This window comes from Suricata suricatta, chromosome 5 (genome assembly GCF_006229205.1).
Source record: "Suricata suricatta isolate VVHF042 chromosome 5, meerkat_22Aug2017_6uvM2_HiC, whole genome shotgun sequence".
Lineage (NCBI taxonomy): Eukaryota > Metazoa > Chordata > Mammalia > Carnivora > Herpestidae > Suricata > Suricata suricatta.
In genome coordinates this window covers 33,173,468-33,190,100 of record NC_043704.1, presented here as the reverse complement: position 1 = coordinate 33,190,100, position 16,633 = coordinate 33,173,468, and the positions used below count along the sequence as shown (strand labels likewise).

The window sequence follows — 16,633 nt, the reverse complement described above, 5'->3', positions numbered from 1 at the left end:
GGCAGAAGCTAATCCTAAGCAGACTCCACATTAAGTGTGGAGCCCATTGTGGGGCTCCATCCCATGACCCTGGGATCATTACCTGAACCAAAATCAAGAGCCCCACACTCAATGACTGAGCCAACCAGGCACCCTGGCAATTTAAATTTGAATGAGATTTTGGCATTTAAGAGACTATCAATTTATATAGTATTTATTTATTTATTTATTTATTTAGCAAAAGATCTTTATTTGTAAAAAGTCAAAGGGTACTCTGCTGCAACAGGACAGGCAGGCCAGCTTCTCAAGGATTGGAGACATTGAGGCAGATGTACTTGAGTGAGAGGGTGCCCTTCCAGGCCTCTCTATCACCCTGGGGGGCCTGAGGACAAGGAACACTGGCTCAAAGACAGGGTAAGCTTTGGGAGCCCCAGGCTCTAGCAGTTCTGAAACAGGCTCCTCCTTGGTCCGTACTGGGGTGGACCCCCAGAACTGCTGGGGTTATGCCCCTGGGATTCTCTTGCTGCTGCCTGCACTTGTGCCCCTGGACTTTCTCTCTGCCTAGCCGTGGGGGCTGAGAGTCCTCTGAGACTCCAGTGGTCTTGCAGGTGACACAGGGTGGCTGGGCTGGACGGTGCCTCCAGGACTGGACTCGGGGCCCTTTCACAGGGATCCTTCATAATAGAAAGTCTGGTTACTGTTCTCATCTGGAAACTGGTTAATCTTTCATTGAGACCCAGTAGGCTCCGATGATCCCCCCTTTTGGGACTGGAGCTCCTACCCTACCTCTCCTGGGCTCGAGATCTCTCTGCTGAGCTACCTCGCCTCCATCACTCTTCCTCCTAGGGGTCCATCACTGAAGGTAGGAAGAGAAGTATCACTCAGTCACCCTGCGCTTCTCCCCTCTTTGGACCTCCTGGATGGCCACCATTACCTTCTTATGTCATCCTCAGCCTGGGTGTGGATCTTGGCCAGTGGTCTGGCTGGTCATACAGGCGCTGGTGGGCCGTCTCCGTACCAAGTGCAGCTTTCTTAGCCAGCTCCTTCCTAACGTTGGTTGTGCCCTCGCTTTACAGTTGATCTTTTTATTATTATTATTATTATTATTATTATTATTACTATTTTATTTTAGAGAGAGAACACATAAATGGAGGAGAGGGGCAAAGGGGAAGAGAGAGAGAGAAAGAGAGAGAGAGAATCTTAAGCAGGCTCCAAGCTCAGCCCTGAATCAGCTGGATGAAGGGCTCAATCCCAGGACCCGGGGATCATGAGCTGTGCTGAAATCAAGAGTCTGGGCTCAACCAAATGAGCCACCCAGGAGCCCCCACAGATGGTCTTTTAAAGTAAACTTCTCCTGGGGTGCTTGGTTGGCTCAATGGGTTAAGCCTCTGAATTTGTCTCAGTTCCTGATCTCCTGGTTGGTGAGTTCAAGCCCCTGCCTCAGCCTCTTTGCTGACAGCTCAGAGACTGGAGCCTGCTTCCAATTCTATCTTCCTGTCTCTCTGCTCCTCCCTCACTTTCTCTCTCTCTCAAAAATGTAAATAAATGCTAAAAAAAAATTTAAAATAAACCTCTTCACAAAGTTAAGTGATCAATGGTGGCTCCCAAAATTACTTCCATCAAGTTTAGTTGTACTTCTCATGTTTGTCACGGAGATCAAATGAGGTGATATGTTTGAAATTCATGGGGGAATATAACACTGTAAAGCAAAATTATTTAATTGCAATATGTATTTGTTGGATAGAGACCTAAAATAGCATTTTTAAGAGGATGTTTAAGATGTAATTCACGTACCTTGCACTTCATCCATTTGAAAAGTGTATAGTTCTCAGTGGTTTTAGATTATTCCTGTACAACATTTATCATGGCCAATTTAGAACATTTTCTTCATTAAAAAAAATCCAATTTCCTTCAGCTATTGCACATCTATTTTCCAGTCCCACCAGCTCTAAACAGTCACAGGTTCATTTTCTGTTTCCATAGAATTGCTTACTCTATATATTTCATATAAACTCAATCATATTATATATAGATTTTTAGTGGCTAACCTCTTTCTTTCTCTTAACATGATGTGTTGAAGTTTTGTCCATGTTGTAGTGTATATCTGTATTTTATTCCTTTTTATGGCCAAATATTCCACTGAATGGATATACCATATTTTCAAAACATTCATCACTGGATATTGTTTCCATGTTTGCTATTGTGATAAAGATGCAGAGAATATTTGTGTACAAGTTTTTGTGTGGGCATACATTTTCATTTTTCTTGGGAGTGGAATGGCTAGGACAAAACTCCATGTTTAACATCTTGAGGAACTGCCAGGGTGTTTTTCAAGTTACTACTCCATTCTATGTTCCCACTAGTAATGTATGAAAGATCTAATTTTTCCATATCCTCACCAATGCTTATGATTGTGTATTCCATTATAACTGTCGTTGTGGGTATGAATTTGTATCACATCTGGTTTTAATTTTCAGTTCCTCGATGACTATGATGTTGCACATCTTTCCGTGTGTTTATTGGCCATTTGTATATCCCTCTTGAAGAAATGTCTACTCAGATCCTTTGCTCATTTATTAATTGGGCTATTTGTCTCTTTATTATGAGTTATAACTATTATTTAGATTTTTCAATGCAAATCCCTTATCAGATATATGATCTACAGGCGTCCGGCTAGCTCAGTTGGTAGAGCATGAGACTCTTAATCTCAGATATATGATCTACAAATACTTTCTCACATTCTTTGGGTTCCATTTTCAATTTTTTATAGTGCCATTTGAAACACAAAATGTTTTTGTATTTGTTTTTGTTTATTTTTAAATGTTTATTTTAGTTTTGAGAGAGACAGAGACAGAGACAGAGAGAGAGAGAGAGAGAGAGAGAGAGAGAGAGAGAGAATGAATAGGGGAGGGGCAAAGAGAAATGGAGAGAGAGAATCCCAACCAGCCTCCACACTCAGCATAGAGCCCAACATGGGGCTTGATCTCACAAACTGTGATTATGACCTGAGCTGAAACCAAAAGTTGAATACAACTGACTGAGCCACCCAGGCACCCCTGAAGCACAAAGTGTTTTAATTTTGATGAGGTCCTATTTATCTGTTTTTTCCTATTGTTGTTGACACTTTTGTCATATCTAAGACTTCATGGTAATATCTGAGGTCATGTAGATTCATCCCTGTGTTTCTTCTAAGAGTTGTATATTTTTAGCTTTTCTATTTAGATTTACTTTTGGTTAATTTTTGTGTATACCATGAGATAAGGGCCTAATTTAATTCTTTTGCATGTAGATATAGAAAAGTCTCAGCACCATTTGTTGAAAAGACTAATCTTAGGATTTTCTATATATGAGATCATATCAATTATGAACAAGATAGTTTTGTATCTTCCTTTTCAATCTGGATAGCTTTGATTTCTTTTCTTGCTTCGATGTCCTGGCTATAACTTCCAGTACAGTATGAAATAGAGGAGTGAAGAAAGCAGACATCATTTTCATTTTTTCAGATTTTAGGAAAAAAGCACCCACCCTTTATGATTAATCATGATATGGGTTTTTTATAAATGTCCTTTATAAGTTTGAGGAAAATATTTTATATTTGCATTGCTTTAGGGTTTTTTTTTTTTTTTTACCATGGAAGAATGTTGAATATTTTCAAATGTTTTTTCTGGGTCTATATAGGTGATCATGTTGTTTGTTTGTTTGTTTGTGGTTTTGTTCCACTTATATGTTGTATTACCTTAATTATTTTTTGGATCCTAAACCAAGCTTGCATTCCTGGGATAAATCCCATTTAGTGGATGCTAAACCAACTTTGAATTCCCAAGATAATCCCATTTAGTGCTCTGTGTGTGTGTGTGTGTGTGTGTGTGTGTGTGCGCGCACGCGCGCGCACATTGCTGGATTCAGTTTGGTAGTATTTTGTTGAAGATTTTCACAATAGATATTCATTTGTGATTTTCTTTTTCTTTTCTTAGTATGTCTTGGTCTGGTTTTGAGTGTCAGAGTTATACTAACCTCCTAAAATGAGTTGGGGAGTTTTCCTCCTTTTTTTTTCTTTTATAAAATTTTTTGAAAAGGTGGCATTAATTTTTTCTAAAATGTTTAGTAGAATTCACCTGTAAAACCATCTAGGTTTGGACTTTAGGGGGTGAATATTTTAGAATTTCTAATTCAGTCCCTGCATGCTAGAAGATCTGTGCAAGTATTGGTTTGTTGAGTCAGTTTTAAAGTGTTTCCTTTTAGGACTGCGTCATTTCATCTCAGTTACTTACTATACTGACATATATCCTACTATTATGATTTTTTGAAAGGTGTAGCACTGTTCTCTCTTCTATCTCTGATTCTAGTAATTGGAGTCTTCTCACTTACTTCTCCCCTCCCTACTCTCACCCCACTTTCTTTTGGTCTGTCAACTGTGTTGTATTTTCCAAAGAATCAGCTTCTGGTTTCATTGATTTTCTCTATTTTTTTTCTTTTCTGTAGTTCAGTAATTTCCACTGTAAACTTTATTATTTCCTTCCTTCTCCTTCCTTAAATTTACTTTGCTCTTGTTTTTCCTGTGTCTTAGGTAGAAGGTTCGGCTGCTAATATGAGATATTTCTCTCTCTCTCTCTCACTCTCTCTCTCTTTCTGAATATGCATTTATATGCATATATGTATACATGTTTATATGTATATATATTCTGTATATATAGGCATTTATAGCTATAAAATTTCCCTGTGAGCATTACTTTAGCTGAATCCCCTAAGTTGCAGTGCATTGTCTGTCTTTATTTTTATTCCTTTCAGAAGTATTTTCTGATTTCTCTTGTGATTTCCTCTTTAACACATTGGTAATTTAAAACTCTGTTGTATAATTTATACATAATTATGAGTCCCCAGATTTGGTTTTGTTAATGTTTTCTAATGTCATTGCATTATGACTGGAAAACATATATTACTATTATTATCATTATTATCTTAAATTTGATGAGGTTTGTTCTAATCCTGGCATATTATCTATCATAAAAAATGTTCTATACACACTTGAGAAGAATATATATAATTCTGCTGTTGTTGAGTGTCCTATAGGTATCTGTCAGTTCCAGTTGGCTAGTAGTCCTATTCAAGTCTCCCTTTTTTGGTTGATTTTCTTACTAATTGACTCTCCATTATTAAAAGTAAGGTATTAAAGTTTCCAACTATTACTAAAGTGGTGCCCAGAGCAACACTTGGCTAGTGCTACATGTGATGAAGAAGTTACTGAAATTCTCTCTGGGCTTCAATATTCTCATGAAGCTGGACAAGTTTGTACTTCATGAGCTTCTTGACACTCTGTGGCTCTATCACTTTTATTAGACATAGGTCATAAATTAAACAAATCCATAACTCAGGAATGCTTCCACTAAAATACCATTTATTCTACTTCTACAAAGGTGTTTCAGCATCACTTTCTCAAGTAGAATCAATCTCAAATCAAGGCAAAGACTTGGCTAGGTTTTGGGCCAACTATTGTGCTATAGTATGTCATTTGGATGTCATTAAAGCCAAGGAATGTTAATATTTAGACTCAATTGATGTTATTTTTCCAGTGAGACTTTGGGGTTTTAAATTGAATTATTTTTTGGTCATAACTAAGCATGTTTTGGAGAAGAATTTGGGGACTTTGATTATAAATCTCCTGTGTTCTGTCCCTTTAGAAATGGGAGGAAGCATACAAACATTAGCTTTGCCATATGCATATGAAGTTTCTAAAGTATTTGTCTCTTTCCCCCTTAAAATCATAAAATATATGACTCACTGGTAACTTTCACTGAGAAATGTACCAGACAGCATCAGCCAAATGCCTGTCTGAGATGGTTCTCATTAGAGATTGAAAACAGTTTATAATTCAAAGTCCAGTACAAGCAGGACCTCCGATGAGATGCCTTCTCCAAATCCCAATTAAAATTACTTGATTCTGTCTCCAAATCACTTTGTACACACCTGTATTATGACACTTACTCCACTGTTGTGTTTTGCCATCTGCCCTCCCCGCCCCACACACAAAAAAAGAATGTTTTAGAATGTAAACTTTACTTCACAGAGATAAAAGGTGCAAATAAATGCATATATGGTCATTTTGGCCATGATAAAGATGTTTCTGATATTTGTGTTATTATCTATGCATATCTCAAAGTAACAAAAATCATATAGTGTGTACTCTGTCCTACCTGAGTCTTCTATTCACAGTGCACTTCACTGGGTTTTAAGTTCATGGTTCACTCAGTACCTTTGTTGAAAATGAATCTCTTTATTACTGGCTGCCTAGGTGAATGAGCCAACTACTTTTCTTCCTTGACTTTGACATGCTATATGCTATGTTTGTCATTACACTTTAGGGGAACTGTACCCCATTGTCTGCTTCTGCTTGGGGTAGTTCCTGGTAAGTTCACCTGTTTGTCAGGGATTCTCTGATCCTGCCCCCTCCACAGGGGTTGCAAGATGTTTTTGCCAATATGTAAATTGTGTTGTCATTTATTGACTGTACATGAATATACTGAAATTGTCTGATGGATCAGATGTTACTTATAAGTTAAATCTTTATTACTTTAGTGACAAAGAGGTCCTGTTTACCTATGATATAATTATTATTTGGCACAGTTTGTTGAGAGGATAATTTAGGCTGTTTCTCATACAAGCTAATATTTGACCTTGACTGTCAACAAAAATATTTTAAGTCCAACAGACATGCTCATATAATAGAAAAGTTTAGATTTTTCACAGAATCCTAAGGCACACACACACAACACATTACTATTTAATGTATGTTTATTGAAATACTTAGAAAATAAAACTAAACACAAAGGAAGAATTATAACACCTCCCATCCCTTCTGTATTATCAATTCCTGAATACAAATATTGTTAAGATTGGGGTATATTCCTTTCTGGACTTCTGTATGTTTATCTGTTTGAATCTATAAAATTATATAAAATGATATGTATCTACACATACTTTTACTGTAAAAAAACAAAAACAAACAAAAAACACCTCCATACTATTTTTTGAATTTTTTTTTACTCATCACCATATTATGAATCCAAGAAAAGATTAAATTAAATTGAATATTTTGACTGTGTACAGTTTAAATTTCATATATGATTATCAGCCCTAAATAAAGTAATTATTAGAAAACTGTTTCAACTCTAAATGTAGGGTATAACTGAGCTCTTCTTTCTGTATGAATATTCAAAATAATCATTAGTAAAATACATATACATATGATTCTAGAATATGTGTCATTTTGCAAAATGATAATTTTTAAATGACATGCTTCAGTGAACTAAGATGGTGAACATATTTGTGAAGCTCTCTTTAGGAAATAGAGCTTCATATTGGAACCTTTTTAATTTAGGAAATCTTATTTAAAGAGTCAGGCTTCATTTAGAAATGTGATGCTCACAGAACATTGTAAATCTTCTAAGAAATGACTTGATCTCTACACAGGAAAAAAAAAAACAGAAGAAAGCTTAGGAATATTCACTTAGATACTTAGCATTTACTTAGACTTCTGTTTGAAGCATCATGTGTTCAAGACATAAGAAAAAGAAAAGTACTTTTTTGAAGAGTAAAAAGTGCTTCGGGTTCTGATAAAAGTCATATAAAATGAAACTAAGAGGCAGCCTGCCTGTTTAAGACATTATTTTCTACATCATCATGACAACAGAATTCAAAAGCAATTCCAATATGCTTCCGTTTTTGTTTATTTATTTTTTGAGAGAGAGAGAGAGAGAGAGAGAAAGCAGAGAGTCAGAGAGAGAGGGACACACAGAATCCCAAGCAGGCTCCAGGCTCCGAGCTGTTGGCACAGAGCCTGAGGCAGGGCTGGAACCCACAGACCATGAGATCATGATCTGAGCCAAAGTCAGACACTTAACCCACTGAGCCACCCAGGTGCTCCAGCAATCCCAACATACTTCTATTCATCCCACTGAGGTTTCAGACCTCTGAGACCTTGAAACTGAGAAAAAAGCATTTAGAGAGAGAGAGACCTTTGTTCTGGTCAGAAAAATTTATCCATAGTTTTGTCATCATCAGAAGACACCTTTGTAAGCCACCATCAGCTCTATTTTGTAGAAATGTATTTTATTATAACATTAACTCAAAAATCAGATGACTGTTTTTCTCTGTTAATATAAATAGTAACCAACATATAACCATTTACACCAAAAGCAAGAAAGTAAATTCAATTAATGTATATCAGTGCATCTATTTATTTAGGATTTGGTATATATGCATTTGCATATATGTATATATGCACATATATGCATATATGTACATATACTGTGTTGTAAATTTATAAATTAATATCATTGCATCTATTTATCTAGGACGTGGTGTATATGAAACTGATTTTAATCAGACTCTTCCCCAAAATTATCCTCTACCTAATTCAAAATGAATCTCCCTCATATTAACCTCTCGTTCATATTTGAATATTTTGGCCAGTTGTAGAATCTACTATATTTCAAACCTGTGCTCACCTAAATCATCAAGTACTTACAAAGCACCCCAGTATGCTATGGCACTAGGAAACACTGAGAAATATTTTTAGATTTGTAGCAACAGTGAAAAAGCCACAGTAAGCTTAATAAAAGTGGCAGCAGCTTATAAACTGTCCGAAGCTGAAAGACCTGTTTCAGCAAAATCGCTGCTGGTCCTGGAATGCAGGACAGGGCAAGGAGACGGCCAGAGGGGTGACAGCTTCACCATGGTCGGAATGCGGTCCCTGGAGTTATCACCTCACGATTAGGAAGTGGCTGTGGTCGGGTTCAGATAATTCCAGGGAAAGCAAAACCATGTGTGTCTTTATCTCTTTTCCTATTTTGTGTGCCCCAAGGGACAGGTTTTGAAAACTACAAACTAGTCTCCCACTCACAGGTACCATACCATGCAGGTAATTAGACCCGAGAGTGGAAGTGAAAGGCTTCCCTCTAGTGAGGCAGTCGGGAATCCGTTGCTTCCAGAGAGCAGAAGCCATCTAGATGAAACAGAGAGGGCAGAGACATGAAATAAAAGAAGACTGCCCAGAGCTGTCAGATACTTCATTGAGTCACACGGGCCCTGTTTACACGTCTGTTCCCATCAGCAAATGCATCTCAGAGGCTTTAAATGACTAAGAACAAACAGTGGTGGGGATGCAGTAGAAAGAGGGCAGTCAAAAATGATTTCAGGATCAAACAAATCATGAGAAGCCGATTGGTTCAAGCCCCAAATATACATTGTTAAAATACCTAGAGGGACACTTTCTACAATTTTCTATAACAAATTTCAAATATACCAAAAAATTGATAGAAAAATAAATGAACATCTATGTTCCTCATCCTGTACTAAAATTTGGAAATATTTTGCCACAATTATGTCATCTCTCTTTAAAGATATATATGCATATGTCTATACATTGCTTTCCTTGCTCTGTTATTTGAAACTAGTTTCAGACTTCAACATGCATATCCTAAAGAAAAGTATTCATTTTTCTATAATTAGATCACAGAAGAATAACAATGATTCTCTTCTATACTGGATAACTCATGCACAAATTCCCCAGAAGTGTCCTGAGAAGGTTTTTTTATAGCTGCTGCCAAGGTTATTTTTTTCAATGTTTTGTACTTATTTTTGAGATAGAAAGAGAGAGAAAGAGAGAGATCATGGGTAGAGGAGGGGCAGAGAGAGAGGGAAAGAACGAATCACAAGGAGGCCCTGCACTGTCAGCAGAGCCCGATGTGGGGTTCAAACTCACGAACCAGGAGATCATGACCTGAGCCAAAATCAAGAGTCAGATGCTTTATCAACTGAGCCCCAGTGCTATTTTTAATTTTAGTAATCCAAGCTAGATTCACATATTGAATTTAACTGTTATTCCTCTTTATTTCATGGTGTCTATCTTATTAATATCAATATGTTGGACCAATAATTGTTTGCTAATGGAAGGTGAAGGCTGTCCTTTTGTATCCTGGGATGTTTAACAGCATCACTGCATTGTAGTCATTGGATACAAGTAGTACTTGTCCACACCCCAAGTTGTAACAATCAGAATCCTCTCCAGATGTTACAGACTGTTGTCTGAGGGACAAAATCACCTCAAACTGAGAACCACTGTTCTATTTTTGTCTAGAAGAGTACTTCCGTCTACACCTTATGTGATGTCACTTAGCCCTGCCTAGAAAGACGTCTATATTTTATACCTGTATTATTTCAACATAGACCACTTCCATCCCTCAGTGGACTGTTATAAAGTTATGAATCTCAATAGGAAACTGCCTCTGAGCAATCATAAAAAGCACCTGAGAAATTGGCAAAGTAACAATTCCTACACTTTCCTACTAGATATTCTGAGTCCATTCCGGTTTGGGACTCGGGAATGTAAGTCTTTGTAAGCACTCCAAGGTTTCACTGTCCCAAGTCAAGTTCGGGAAAAGAAACAACTATGTCTTCTGACACTTCTTCTGTCCCCCACTTAATGTGAAGACACCGATTTTTCTAGACCCTATGTTTTTATGTAAAACAACACGCAGTATTTAATGGTGTCATATGTCATCAGTAGTGCGATAATTTCAAAATACTTGTGTTTAAGGCTGAACACTCCCACTAGTTCCCTCATTGTCTCAAGTCTATTTCTATGAGGACTTTTGTTCTTTTTGATTTTATCATGTAATACACTTTAGCATCTTTCCTACCATGAATGCTGTTCTATCATGATTTCTACTATGATAAATTTATTTAAATTTCTATTGTCATTCATGGCTGGTAGATATACAAAATGGTACATTCACTTTGGAGGACAGCTTGGGGGTTTCATAAAAAACTATACATGCAATCCAGTGGTTATTTACTCTAAAGAGTTGAAAACATATATCCAAACAAAGACCTATACATGAATGTTTATAGCATCTTTGTTCAAATTGCCAAAATTTGGAAGCAACCAAGATGTCCTTCTGTAAGTGAGTAATAAATAAACTGCAGTACATCCAGACAATAGACCATTACTCAGCATTTACAAGCAATGAGCTGTATCAGTCCTTAAGTGCATCTTACTAAGTGAAAGAAGCCAATCTAAGAAGGCTGCCTACTGTGTGTTTCCAACTATGTGACATTCTGGAAAAGTAGCACCGTTTGCTAGGAGTTCAGGAGGAGGAAGAGATGAATATGCAAAGCACAGAGGATTTTTAGGACTAACCTGCTCTGTATGACACTATAGGAGTGGACACAAATCAGTATAAATTTTTCCAAACCCATATTATGTACAACACCAAGAGTGGAACCAGTGTAAGCTATGGATGTTGGATGATAGTGATGTATCAACATAAATTCACCAACTGTAACAAGTGAACCCCTGTCTGCTCTATGGGAGATGTTAATAATGGGAGAGACTGTGGGTAGGTAGCAGCAAGGGGTATATGTCAACTCTTTGAACCTGTTGCCCAATTTTGTTGTAAATCTAAAACTCCTCTAAAAAATAAGATCAATTAATTTTTTTCTATTAATTGCTCTATCATGTTTTTTTGAGTCCTACACTGGCTGCCATATAATCATTGTACTCTTTTTTTTCCCCCCTCCTTCATTCCCAAGTATAGCTACCAATGTTCTCTTAATTCTTGCTCTAGAGCAGAACTTCTTGAACTTCCCTGGGGGAGGGAGGGGATCACAAAGGTAACCTAATAAAATGCTCATTCCCAGTCCTCTCCTGACAAGAACAGCATTAAAGAGTTTGGTCATGTAGTATAGAAATATGAATTTTTAACAAATATTCCAGGTGATTCTGAAGTGGGTGATCCAAGAACCAAGATTTGAAACCTCTTGCTTTATAACATCTGACATATTCACTGTTTTGGCCTTTTTTCTATGACTTCAAGCCTATTCTATTTGAACAAGAGTTACAGTAACTTCTTTGCTGGTGATCCTAATTCCTGTCTCCTTTTGCTACAATTATTCCTTTGTAAGTTGCTAAAATAATCTTCTGCAAATGCCATTTTTATCACATCACCTTCCTGCTCAAGAATCAGCTACTCCTACTATATCAATTCTAAACTCTTGGCTTTTAATTCAAGGTCTTCTGTCAACTGGCACTTTTGTACCTCTCTAATTTTATCTTTTCCCACTACAGACTGACTCTCCCCTCTAGCTAAATCTAGCCAACTTTCCATTCTATGCTACCTATGTGTGCCTTTGAGTTTCCCATCATTAGAAGGCCCTCCTTTTTCATTTATTTGCAACTCAACTACCTTGAAATTTTTCCTGATTAAATTTGCCACCTAATTGTTATGCTGATTGAATAAAAATTATCATACTGGACTATAATTTTGATGAGTTGGACTATAATTTTTGATGGGTAGAAATAACAGAAGAAGTTTCTCATATAATAAGGTAAGAATGGTATGTTATTTTTCCAGTTATAAAAACAAGGAATTACTGCAATAAAAAATCAATCGATCAGAATTTTAATGGAAAAGTATGTGAGATAAAATATTAACAATAAATGGGTTAAGAGTTGAATCTAAGTACAGTGGTCGGAGTAAACAAAACAGTGAGACAACAAAACAAAGAGTCAGTAGGAAATGAATGGATGAAACAAATACGGTAGTTGGGGTGCCTGGATGGTTCAGTGGGTTAAGCTTCAGACTTTGGCTTAGGTCATGATCTCACAGGTCTCGAGCCTCGCATGGGGCTCTGTGCTAACAGGAGCCTGGAGCCTGCTTCAGATTCTGTGTCTCCCTCTCTCTCTCCCTTCCCCCACTGGTGCTCAGTCTCTCTCTCAAAAGTAAATAAACATTAAAAAAAAGAAAAATACGGTAGTAACTGCTAAGATGTGAAATGAATGTGGTGACAAAGTACAATATCAGATGGAAATGAGATAAGAAATCAAAGCCTCAGTTGCCTATCCAAATTAATCTAAATCCTCCCCAGAAGCAGTTTTGGTAGTGCATGGACATTAGTTTATTATTTTATAGCCATAATTCCTACACCCAACAAACTATTGACCTCTTCAAAGCAGTCATTTCCTGAGCTTATGGAACAAAAACACTTCTACCGGAGATTCCATTCCAATGACATGCTGCATGCATACCTAATTCATTCAGTACACCCAGATTTATTTCCAGATGGTTCTATGACTTAGGAATTCATGAGAGTTACTGATTTTCGATGCCCTCACCAATACTTGGATATACCTATCTCCAAATTTTGTTAATTGAATGGGTGCATGATGATATCACATTGTGATTTTACTTGCATTTATAAAATTGCTAAAGAATCAGTGTATCCTCTAAAATACTTCAAGCCATTTATTTTGACTTCACTAGCCTAACTCTTTGTCTGACTACTTCCCTATATTCACTCTATATCAGCCATGTTGAACTCCAGAAGTCCCCCAGAAATACTAGGATCTTGCTAGCCTCCTTAGGTTTGCACCATTTCCCCCGCTTTTCCTGCCAAACTCCTTAACACTTTAGTTATAACCCTTTACAGATTTCATGAAAAGCATTTATATCTCTGTTTTTCCCCTAAGACCTGGTCTTAGAGGAAAAAGAAAACAAAACAAAAGAAAAGAAAGGAAAAAAGAAAAACAACTCTGCATTCTTAGTTTCTAGGAAATAAGACATACATAGTAAAAGTAGTGCAAAGATACATTTCTGGCTGAAGTTTTCTTCTTAACACCCTAAGAGGAGAGATTTTTATCTCTCTTTCTTACGGTGAAGAGAGCTGAACAAATCACCATTAGATGCACATTCAAAGGAGCTCTGTCATACTCAGAACTACAACCCACAGTCATATCTGCCCTGAACCCAGAGATCTCACATTTCCCTTTTCCCGGTAACATGAGGTTTTGAGTTCCAGAAGTTCTCTCTTCCCTCACTAGCACCAAGATCCAAGTTCACCTGAACTGGCCTGTACCTGAGAAAGTGAAAGAAAGATCACAGAAGCAGGAGTCAGTCACTCTGCAAACTTGGGTCTTGCAACATAGCCGGGGAAAGTTGTAACAGTATGAAGCAAGCTGGACAGAATAGAGAAATAGAATCAGACATGCCTTTGGGGGTGAGGCAGGTGCCATCTCTGCGGGTGCATCCAGGGGCCAGATAGACACGTGCATTAAAGTGATGGAAAAAATTCCAGCCAGACTCATGTAAACTGGTGTTGAGAAATGCAGTGATAGACACTGGGTGGTCGCGACAGCGAGTTACTTCATACAAGGTCAGCAGAGCAAACAGGCTATCGCACCTGCTAAGTAGGTGGGTCCAAGGTGCAGGGAATCTAGGAACTAAAATGTATAGATTTGCAATTAGATGGGCCTGTCATTAAATTATAAGATCTGAGTCACTGGAGAGAATTTAAAGTCAGCCAAGAACAAGAAATATTCTAGACCTACAGAAACTATCATGTTGAAGACACAAAACATGAATAAAATATATGCTCCTTAAATAACTATACAAGTTATAAGCTTTATTTATTCACTTCTATAACAAATATTTTTGAGTGCCTTTTAGAGGTTGCACATGGGCATGGTTCAAGCATAAGGCAATAAGCAGACAAAAATCTTGGCCTTGGAAAGCTTAACATTTTACTGGGAGAATGTGGACAATACAAAAATAAAAAAAGTAATGTTTATGGTATTTCAGAAGTTGATTAGCACCAAGGAGAAAAATAAAGCAGAAAAAGAAATGGGGGCGTCATCAGGGAGGGCAGGATTAGCTTGTAATTCTACATTTGTTGACTAGAGAATAAGACAACTGTACACGCACACAGGTGAAGAGAGAGTGAGCCCCGTGTTCACCAGCAAGTGTGAAGACTAGCACACAGGGGTGTTCCTGAGGTTTCTGTGGAAAAGCAAGGAGGCCAGGGTGTGTGGAGAAGAATGACTAAGGGGGAGAAAGGGCATATGAAGTCCGAGATGTAAGAGGACTGGGGAAGATCAACTAGGACCTTGTAGTCTACTACCAGCACTTTGGTTTTTACTTATAGTGAAACGCACTTGGAGAAAAAAAGTATTATAAGCTGACTTGCTTTTAAAATTATCACTGTCTCTGCTATGTTGAGAAGAGATGGAAAGGCATCAAGGAGGGAAAGAGAGAGAACCTTCTGGAGGCTATTGCAATAAACCAGCTGTGCGAGAGTGGCTCAGGTCTTGGAGGGAGTAGTAGAAAGAGCCAGCAGTGTGAGGAATCTAGGCACCTTTTGGAAATATAATCAGTAGGATTTGGTGTTGAACTGGAGTGTTGTATGTGGGGTTAGAGGATGAGTCAAGATTTCAAAGTCTTGGGCCTGAATGGCAAGAAGAATGGAGTTGCCTGTTACTGAAAAGAAAACAGCTGCAGAGATGTAAAATTAGAGTTGTTTTTGAATATGGTGACATGGAGATATTATTAGCAATGCAAATAGACATATTAAGTTGGCAGTTGCACACCACAGTGTGGAGTTCAGGTGAGAAATCTAAATAAAAATAGAAATTTCAGCTCATTACTTGGTATTTAAACTCATGAGGCCAAAGGAAACCATCAAGCCAATGAGTATAGAAATGAAAAAGGGAAGCTGTAGACAAGTTGAGAAGATACCAGAAAATAAAATGAGACTGTAAAAGAGCAGACAGAGGTGTAGAAACAAGCCAGGAGGGACACACCTCCTAGCATCCATGTAGAGATGTATCAAGGGACGGGAGGTATCCAAGAACAAAACGACAGTGAATTTAGCAACATGGAGATTACTTAGTATGTGACCTTAGTATCTTTTGTTGCTGTTGTTCTGTTTTGGTTTTTACTGAACATAATTTTTGCTAAAATACAGGGAATATTCAATGATATTAGGTTACAAATAAGGTGAGCAAACAGTTTAACACCATTTGTCTTCAAATGTAAGGTGTGCCTATAGAGATTATACTGATTGTTTTTTTGTTATGCTTATCCTACTAAGGAGATAATCCTCAAAGAGTAGCTGTCCAAATTATGTTTAAAAATGGCAATGTCGTTGAGACAGTTGGGTGGCTCAGTCTCTTAAGCATTCCAAATGCATCTTGGTTCAGATCATGATCTCATGGTTCATAGGTTTGAGCCCCATGTGGGGCTCTGTACTGACAGTACAGAGCCTATTTGGGATTGACTTTCTCTCTGCCCCTTCCCCGCTCTCTCTTTCTCCCTTTCTGTCTCTCTCAAGATAAATAAACTTAAAAAAAATGACATTATTAAAATTCTTTACTGCCTCCTAATCAACATGAAATAAAATATTTAATTTTTATCTTATTATATTGTAGAATCTTCTGTGATGTTTAATCTTGACTAGGTCAAGATTGTTATAAAATGATTATATTTATTGAATACCACCAGAAGCCAAGAACTTCACATGAATTTTGTAATTTGTAGCTCAACATCGGTGTTATCATCATTATTTTCAAGGGGAATACTGTTCTAGCCTCTTCTGGGAAACAGCTTTCTGTATGAAGCTCATATTTAACTAATAAAACAGAGCAGGAGAGTAGGTTCTCTTGGAACAAAGGCAGACTTTAATAATTTTGTATTCATAGTTCACTCAGCAAAGGTCTTCAATATGTTTATTGAATTACATTAAACTAAAGCTAAAGGATATCTTGAAACTATATAGATAACTCAAAATCTGGTAAGTAGTTGATACAGTTATTGGCAAGAAACAT

At 37.3% G+C, this 16,633-nt stretch overlaps 1 pseudogene; it reads right to left on the bottom strand.

Annotated features, from left to right (window-relative positions):
- Nucleotides 1-283: 283 nt before the first annotated feature.
- On the bottom strand, nucleotides 284-8,712 carry LOC115291109 (annotated as a pseudogene).
- Between the last annotated feature and the right edge of the window lie 7,921 nt (nucleotides 8,713-16,633).